At 44.2% G+C, this 9487-nt stretch overlaps 1 long non-coding RNA gene across 4 annotated transcripts in view; it reads right to left on the bottom strand.

Moving 5' to 3' along the window:
• LOC138175383 (uncharacterized) overlaps window positions 1-9487 on the bottom strand; it is a 42087-nt gene that overhangs the window by 20527 nt on the left and 12073 nt on the right. Inside the window, exon 4 of one of the 4 annotated variants that reach the window (XR_011171985.1) lies at window positions 8769-9222. The exons of the other annotated variants lie outside the window; for them this stretch is intronic. This is a non-coding gene — a long non-coding RNA (uncharacterized lncRNA). Of the gene's footprint in view, window positions 1-8768; window positions 9223-9487 lie in introns of those variants that run through there. 4 annotated transcript variants of the gene reach the window in all.

Here is a 9487-nt window from a genome sequence, read left to right as displayed (position 1 = left end):
GTCATTCAAGGCCAACCTGTACCTGAAAAAGTCATCTCCCTCCCCCCCGCATCCCTGATGATTGGTCATTCAGCTTTTACTTGAAGACCTCTAGAGAGGGTTAACCCAGTCCCACCCAAGGCAGCCCATTAGACTTTGGACACTGCCAATTATTAGGGATTTATTATTTGTTATTTATTAATAGAACTATTTTGATAAATTAACTATTTCATGACAGCAGACCTACATTTTTGCCTGTTTGCATCTTCAACCCATCGTTCCTAGTTCTGGCCCCTGGAGCCAAACAGAACAAGGCTAAGCCCTCTTTCACGTCATTGTCCTTCAGATTCTAGAGGACCACTATCATGTTACCCTTTAAGCCTTCTCTTTTCCAAGCTCAACATCTCTCCTCCCTTTAGCCTGTCTTCACGTGGCATGACCCATCCTAGTGCTTTCCTCTGGATGCTCTCTCTATTCATATCATCACTTAAATGTGGTACCTAGAAATAAACACAATATTTCAGATCTGGGCAGCATGGAGCAAGATTGTCACCTACTGAGTCTTGGACACTATCAATGCAACGTAAGTTGCCATAGATTTCTTGATTGCCATATCATACCACTGATTTGTACTGAGCTTGTGGTCCACTAACACCCCTGGATCTTTTACCAGAAAAAAACAAAACAACACTCTTGCTATGCTCCCTTCATCTTATATCCCTTCATTTTACAAATGAACATTAATAGTTAAATAAAGTTAAATAAATAAAGAGTTAAATAGAGGCCAAATGATCTGTTCAAATTCACATAGACTGTAACTGAGTCAGAATTGGAATCCATGTCTGTGACTCAATTTCCTCCTCCATAAAATGAGGGGATTGGGCTTGATTGCCTCTAAAGTCCCTTCCAGCTCTAAAACTGATATTCTGATCCTCTGACTTAGAATCCAGAGCTCTCTGGGGGCCCACAAATAAAATGTCAATGCTAATAATATTTTCCATTTAAATATTAAATATGACATTATATTACTACAGGGAAAGAGTGCCAGGTCCGACGTCAGGAAGATTCATCTTCTAGAGTTCAACTCTGGCCTCAGATATTAACTGTATGACCCTGGGCAAGTCACTTAACTCTGCCTCAGTTTCCTCAGAAATGAGAATGAGCTGGAGAAGGAAATGGTAAACCTCTCCAGTATCTTTGCCAAGAAAATCTCAAATGGAATCATGAAGAGTTGGACATGACCAAAACAACTGAACAACAACAAATACATCAAAAATATTATTACAGGGATTTGGGAGGATGAAAATAAGCTTAATTTTTCCTAATTTTGTTCTAAAATGTCCTCAAAGTCCTTTTTTCCAGAAAAACCTGGGGTGGGGTGCTGGTAAATGTTGAACAAGGTAAATGTGCCCAAGACACACTTTTCTGTTTAGATTGCATTTTTTACTTTTTACAGACATTAACCATTTACGTCTAGACAGTCAACAAAACAAGAAAAAGGGAAGAAACATCCACTAAGCACTCACTACTATGTTCTAGGCCCTGTGCTAAGCCTTTTACAATGATCTCATTTGATTGGGAGAGAGGTGCTTTTATTACCCCCATTTTACAGTTGAGGAAACAGGCTGAGGGAGGTTAAGTGATAGCTAGTAAATGTCTGAGGCTGGTTTTGAACTCAGGTCTTCCTGACTCCAGGTACAACATTCTATCCAGTACTCTGAGGATGACAGTTAAGGGTTTTAGAACCAAGGCTGTAGAGCTGAAGAACCTCAGAAATCCTTGAATTCATACTCTGCCCTACCCCCACAATTTTACAGAGGAAATTGAATCATGGAGAGATTAAATGACTTGTTCAAAGTCATTGTTGTTGTTCAGTTGTTTTTTCAGTTATGTCTAACTCTTTGTGACCCCATTTCGGGTTTTCTTGGCAAAGATGCTGAAGTGGTTTGCCATTTCCTTCTCCAGCTCATCTTACAGATGAAGAAACTGAGGCAAACAAGGTGAAGTGACTTGCCCAGGGTCACATAACTGGTAAGTGTCTGAGGCCAGATTTGAACTCATGAAGTTGATTCTTCCTGACTCTAGGCCTAGCGTTCTGTGTACTATGGCACCACCAAGCTGCCCCATGCAGCTTATAGGACCTTATAGAAAGTGAAACCTCGGTCCTTAGGAGTAAAGGGACTTGCCCAGGGTCATACATCCAGTAAGTGTCTGAAGTTAGAGGCAAATCCAGGCTTTTCCCACTCCAGCGATCTACTCATTACATCCAACTACCTCCACCGATGCCCAGTGTTTTCATACTATCTCACTCTTATTGGAGGGAGGGAATGTCAGCAAATTCACATTTACTAAAGCACAATATGTTATTCTTCCCAGAAGTATGTACATTTTAAAAGAGGACCAGAGGGAAGGGGCAATGATTAATTCAGAAGAATGAATGACTAATGGTAGGATTTCAGGCACCAGTGGGAGTAATACTTTTTTGGTGGGGAGAGGGAGTACCTTACTAGTGCCCCTGAAATGTAATCTCATAAACCAAAAGGCCTGTTCTTTACAGCTGATGCTACTTAGCAGGGTCCCAAGATAATAGAACAGGACAAATGGATTTAAATATTGCCTCTGACCTCTCTGGACCTCAGTTTCCTCATCTGTAAAATGAGTGGGATGAACTCTCAATGGCTTCTGAGACCTTTCCCAGCTATAGGTATGTGATCATGGACTCTTAGTTGAGGTAGGGGTCCACGGGTGTGGAACATTGTATATGGAGTTAGATTTTGTTGGTGCATGGATTGACTTTTTATCCTTTTCTTCCTATTTTTTTTTTTAAATTACCTTATTAGATGTGGCTCTTTGGGAGGGTAAGAGAAGGGATATAAGGGGAAATGTAGGTGATATAAAACCAAAATATACTATAGAATTTATTGTTTAAAAAGACCTATGAAAGTGGGAAGAAAAGGACAAGAATAATGAGTGTTAGCCAGGGTTGGGATAGGTCCCACACTGGGAGACCCAGGCCACCAGGAAACCATAAGAAACCCTGGGCACCCCAACAGTGGGGGAAGGAGACAGGAAGGCGTAAGGGAAGGATCGTGAAAAGGAGGATGGAACAGCAGTTAAGACTCCCTTTGTTTAGTTCACATGAGGGATGGAATAACTACCAAAAACAAACACCTCCTTCATAATTTCATGTTAGGGCGGGCCCCATTCCTCCCCAGGTATATGGGAAAGCACTTTGTAAACTATACATCACTACACAAATAGGTGGGGTGGTTGTTATTCCTCATGAGTTCATAACTCAAGCTCTTTTTCCTTCATGATCATTCTCTTCTTCATCATTAGCTGACATTACTCATGGGCATGGATAGACAAGGGCACCTTTTTTTGCTCCAGGCCACGTGCCACCCTCAGAGTGCCCTCTGCCTTCTGGACAGGTGACCTGGGAGCCCTTGTGGCTCCAAATTTCCCCAGGAATACCCTGAATGGTTTGAACCTGGGTTTCAAAAGAACATGTTCAAGAGAGGATGGCTCCATCTCCCTAGTGCCGCTCCCCCCAAGTCCTGAAAATCACTCATTCAGGTGGGCAGGAGTTGGATGGATCCTTCTGGCAGCCATGGAGTGGGGCACGAAACACCTGTTGGACTTAGGGAAATGCATCAGTGGCAGTCAAGATGAACTGTGTTTCTCTGTGTACACTCAGAACCCCAGACAATTAGAGCTGGAAGGGACTTTGGAGATCATCTAGTCCCAACCCTTATTTTAAAGATGAGGAAACTGAGGTCCTAGTAGGTAAAATATTTCTTCCAGGAGCATAGGGCCACAGGATCATAAATTTAGAGATCATAGAATCATAGTAGGCCCTGAGTCAGGAAAACTTAGATTCAAATCCAGTCACTGACACTTACTAGCTGTGTGACCCTGGGCAAGTCACTTGACCCTGTTTGCCTCAGTTTCTTTATCTGTAAAATGAGATGGAGAAGGAAAAATGGCAAACTGCTCCAGTATCTCTGCCAAGAAAACCCCGAATGGGGTCAGGAAGAGTCAGACATGACTGAAAGGACTGATCTACAATAAGAATCATAAATTTGGAGATGGAAGGGACTTCAAAAGCCATCTAGTCCAACCCTTTTGTCTTACAGATAGGGAAACTGAGGCCCAAAGAGGTGAACTTGCTTTTCCAGGGTGATGGGGTCACAGGATCATCAATTCAGAGCCAGAAGGGATCTCATAGGCCATCTAGTCCAACTCTTTAGTTTTACAGATGAGGAAACTGAGGCTCGGAAAAATCAAGTAGCTAGCCTAAGGTCAAACAGGTACTTACGTATAAGAAGTGGGATTTGAACCCAGCTCCTTCCCCTCCAGAGCCAGGGCTCTCTAGTTAATAGCATGGCCAGGGTTAGAACCAGGATCATCAGTGCTCCTTCCAGCCATGGGTCTGTGATGCTTTGTTGTTGTTGAGTTGTTTCAATTCTGTCTGACTCTTTGTGACCCCCACTGGGCATTTTTTGGGCAAAGATACTGAAGCACTTTGCCATTTCCTTCTCCAGCTCATTTTACAGATGCAGAAACTGAGGCAAGCGGGGATAAGTGACTTTCCCAGGGTCACACAGCTAGGAAGTATCTGAGGCTATATTTGAATTTGGGGAAATGACTCTTCTTGACTCTAGGCCTGGGGTGGGGAACCTGCAACCTCGTGGCTGCATGTGGTCCTCTACGTCCTCAAGTGAGACCCTTTGACCGAATCCAAACTTCACAGAACAAATCTCCTTAATAAATTCATCAACAATTCCCTGTCATAGAAGGATTTGTTCTGTGAAGTTTGGATTCGGTCAAAGGGCCGCACTTGAGGACCTAGAGGGCCACATGTGACCTTGAGGCCCCAGTTCCCCACCCCTGGGCTGGGGCTATGACTATCCGCTGCACCGCCTAGCTATAACTGTTGCCTACGATAGGGAGGCACCCAATACCGTTCGTTTCAGTGACAACAAAGAAGACGATCTAAGGGGTAGGACAGTGTAGCAGAAGTCAGCCCAGATGGGTTTTGGTCCCAGCTATGCTGTGAGATCTTGGGTGAGTTATTGGTCTTCACTGTACCTATCTCCCCATCTGACGAACGAAATGAGGGTAAACTACACTAGATTCAATTCAACTTCGCCAGCATTTACTAGGTGCCTTCTGTATGCCAGGCACTGGGCAAGTAGCTGTAGAAACAAGCACGCAGAGAGAAGTTCAATCATTTACCTAGGGTCACACAGCTAGTAAGTATCTGAGGCAGGATCGAAACCCAGGTCTTCCTCCCTCCAGGTCCAGCACTGGGCTTTCTGCTCCACCTCTGGACTTTCATTGGATCATAAATCTAAAACTGGAGGGGACCCCAGAAACCAGCTAATGCAACCCCCTTGTTTTACAAGTGAGGAAACTGAGACCCAGAATGGACTAGTGGCTTGCCCATAGTCACATGGGTGATAAGCATCAAATATAGGATTTGAACTCAGGCTCCTCTAACTCCAGAGTCAATATTCTGGACCATATGGTCTCCCCCAACCCCCAAAGAAAGTAAGCTGCATAAACTAAGGGACTGTTTCCCTTTTGGCCTTGTGTCCCTGGTTCTAGGACAGTACCAGGTATACAGTAGGCACTAAATAAATGCTTATTGATGAATTGATTGACCCTATTGGATTATTCTTAAGGTCTCTTTCGGGTCTAATATTCTATGATTATATGATGATTCCAGACAATTTCGATAAAAACAAATTCATCTCTGAGCTGGCTCTTCTTCCTTTGAACTTCCCCCTACCAACCTGTGAAACACCATAGTCAAACTCAGGTACAGCCTTGGCTCTCTCTACCTGGCTGATTTGTGTCTGTGCAAAAGGGAGCCTACTTTGAAGGGGAAAGAAAATGGAAGGTGGAAAAGTTCCTTGTTGGGAGCCAGCAATCTAGAAACCAGTCCTTCCAGTTTTAACCCCACAGCCACTACAAACTGTCAGCTCGGCCAGAGGAGAACGGGAGCAGAGTGATGGGGCTGTTCTTATTCTCCTGCTGGAGGCTGCCTTGGAAACTGGATAGGCTGGTCAAACTGGGTTAAGAGATTGGAAAACATTAGCTGACCCTCATAGTCGACCCCTGGATTCCAGACTGCCAGATTCACTCCTTGTGGGGCATTAGTAGGATTTTTTTCTCTTCAGCTGTTTCCTGCTCTGGGTGAGCAGCACTTGATACCCTTTGGGGGTCAAAAGGGGAACATAGAGGTGGCTAGGTGGTGTAGTGAATAGAGCACCGGCCTCAGGAGGACCTGAGTTCAAATTCGACCTCAGACACTTAACACTTGCTAGCCATGTGACCTTGGGCAAATCACTTAACCCCAATTGCCCTGCCCTCCCCCCTCCAAAAAAAAAAGCAAAAGAAATTTTCTTAAAGGGGAACATAGTCTCCCCCTTTCTTGCTTCCATCAGCCAGAGACACATTTAACCTGAATTTTCTGCCAGATTCCTTTCAAACATCACTTTCTAAACAGGGTCTTTTCCGCTTCTCCCACTCAATCCTCAGTACTCTGCTCACCTCTTCTCCCTCATCTCTAAAATTTCAGGAAGCAACTAGATGGCGAAGAGGATACAGCTCTGGACTTGGAGTAAGGAAGACCTCAATTCAAATCCTGCCTCAGACATTTGTCATCTATCCTTTCTTCTCCAAGAGGACCATTGACATCAGGGGTGATGCCTTGACTTGCTAGTGAATTGATTTAAATCTAGCTGGGTGGCACAAAAAGTCATGACTGGCGATGGCCCAGGATGAAGTGGAAGAGCTTGGTTAGGTATCTGACTAAGCCCTAAGCCTCCACAGCACCTGCTTCAACCACCTTCATGACCTTCGGAACAAATTGTTCTCGTCCTCCCATTCCTCAGGGAAAGTCTTCACATGCTTGGGATAGACATCTCCCTAACTCACTCGTGGATCTGAGGCTTGTCGGTCGGTCACCATTGCCATGCTTTAGCTCATCTGCCAACATGATTTACCAAGGTGTGGCTGCCTCTCACATACTTCAGCTTCTTGGAGCCGCAGGTGAGAGTTGGGTGACAGGTGGAGATGAAAGGCGGATGAGTAGCCCTGAAAAGGGCTCAGCAGTCCTCTCTACACAGCCAGTGCACCCACCTCCTCTCAGACATTTACTAGCTGTGTGACCCTTGGCAAGTCATTTCCTCTGTAAAATGGGGATAATCATAGCACCCACCCCACAGGGTTGTTATGAGGATCAAATGAGATAATATGTGTAAAATACTTCACAAACCTTAAATCACTACATAATAGGAGCTGTTGTTTATTACTTTATCTGCATCCGTGCTGTTTCCCCACAATAGACTGTAAGCTCCTCGAGGGCAGGCACCACCTTGTTCTTGTCTTTCAGTCCTCAGCTCCTACCTAGCACAATGCCTGGCACAGAGCACACACTTAATAAATGCCTTTTTGAATGAATGAACCCACAGGCACAAAGCCAATGAACATGCAAAAAAAACCAGATAATCAATTAGGCAGCACAGATGTCTCCGAGTCACTGATTGAGACAGGAATCGAGCCTCCAGGTGAACCATATCCTATAATCCTCATTTTTCATCTCTAAGTACTTGGGCCTTTGCACCTGCTCTGGAGCACAGCCTCAGATTGTACAGAGAATGCCACCAGTCCTGGGAGCCCCTTTAACTGGCTTAACTTCACCTCTTATCATGTTTCTAACAGCAGTCTTCTTATCCTAATTCTCAGCAAAACAACACTGCTCCAGAGTAAACACAAAGTGTAAGTGTGTTCCGATCTAGATTTTTCTTTTCCTGAAAGGTTCTGAGAAGCAGGATGGTGTAGAGGGTAGAGAGCTGGTTTGGTGAGCCAGGAAGTCCTGAGTTCAAATCTCTCTCCTGGTACACACTGACTGTGTGATCTTAGACAAATCACATAACCTCCTGGTGTTCTAAGAAGCCTCTCTATAACTCAAAGATGCTGACCTACCTTAATAAAGGGAATTTCCTTAACTTCCAGTTTCCTAACCAAAGAAATCCTAGGTCAATTAATTAATCAATGAGCACTTATTAGCTGCCTGCTAGGTGCTAAGGCTACAAGCACAAAGAGAAAAAAATCTAGCTTACATTCTAATGGAGGAGATGATAGAAATGTGAGGCAAAAATGCAAACATGTCTAAGGTAGTTTTGGGGGAAAAGCATTAGCAGCTGGGAGGAATCAGGAAAGGCTTCATGCAGAATTTGGTGCTAACAGAGTCATAAGAGCTAGAGGTGGACTCTGGGAAGCATCAGGTCGTACCTTCTCATTTTATAGACAAGTGCTGGACTTGGATTCCAATCCAACCTGACATTTACTTTCTGAGTGACTCTGGGCAAGTCACTTAACACTGTCTGCCTCAGTCTGAGCACCTAACTCTGTGTGGTGAGGCTCAGATGAGGAAATATTTGTAAAGCATTTTAGAAACCTTAAAGTGCTATCTAAATGCCAGCTATTATTATTAATGAGGAAACTAAGGTCCTAAGAAGTGGATGTGACCTGCTTGAAGTAATAGGGGGAAGCAAATATCAGCCGTAGGAGTTGGTCCTCAGATTTTCTCACTCCAGAACCAGTTTTGCTTTGTTTTGTTTTACTTTTTTCATTGTACCAGACTGGGTCCTCCCAGCTTGCCCACCCTGAGGAGCTAATTTCCATAGGCTGTGTTGGATGATTCTGGAAACCGCAGGTATTTCTGTGTTAACCACTGTGCTGATCCATAAATCATAAACTGCAGCTGAAGCTACCTAGCCTTTGCTAACCCAGGAGCTGTGCTCTTTTATTTTTCTTTTTGAAGTGTTCACAAACTGTCAAGGAAATAGGCAGGTGGCAAAGGCTTGTTTACAGTCAGCTCTACTTGTCATTCTGTATCCCTCAAATAAAAGGACTCAGTCAGAGAAGGGTGGAACCAAAACCAGGACTCTAGCCTCCCAGGGTCCCTGCTTTACCCATGAGGTCTATTCATCTACACTTATTCCCCCTGGTCTTTGAAGGAGAAAGATGTTCAGGAAGAGCTCCTCCTTCTTCAACTGATGTGACAAGCTCCTGAGCCTCAGAGGAATCCCCTGGAGATGGTGAAAAGAGAGAGGAGAGTTCCAGACATCTCACACTGAACCAATAAAATGCACTGTTGGCAAAATGGTAACCAGGATTGCTTTGCTTCCTCAGCTTTTTGAGAAGGGATCAAGTGGAAAATTGGGTATCCTGAAAGAATAACAACAAACAATGCTGTGTGATTAGGATGATCAGACTTGGCCCCAAAGAAGAGATGAGAAAACGTAGGGGCAGCTAGGTGGCATAGTGGACTGAGTGCCAACCCTAGAGTCAGGAGGACTTGAGTTCAAATCCTGATTCAGACACTTAGTAACTGTGTGATGGTGACTGATGGAGATTGATGGTGATAGTGATTGATGGTGATGGTTATTGATGGTGATAGTGATGGTGATTGATGGTGATGGTGATTGATGGT

This window comes from Petaurus breviceps, unplaced genomic scaffold (assembly GCF_028583685.1).
Source record: "Petaurus breviceps papuanus isolate PSGF00001 unplaced genomic scaffold, PetGlider_PUasm1.0 77, whole genome shotgun sequence".
Lineage (NCBI taxonomy): Eukaryota > Metazoa > Chordata > Mammalia > Diprotodontia > Petauridae > Petaurus > Petaurus breviceps.
This window is presented reverse-complemented; position numbering and strand designations above follow the sequence as displayed.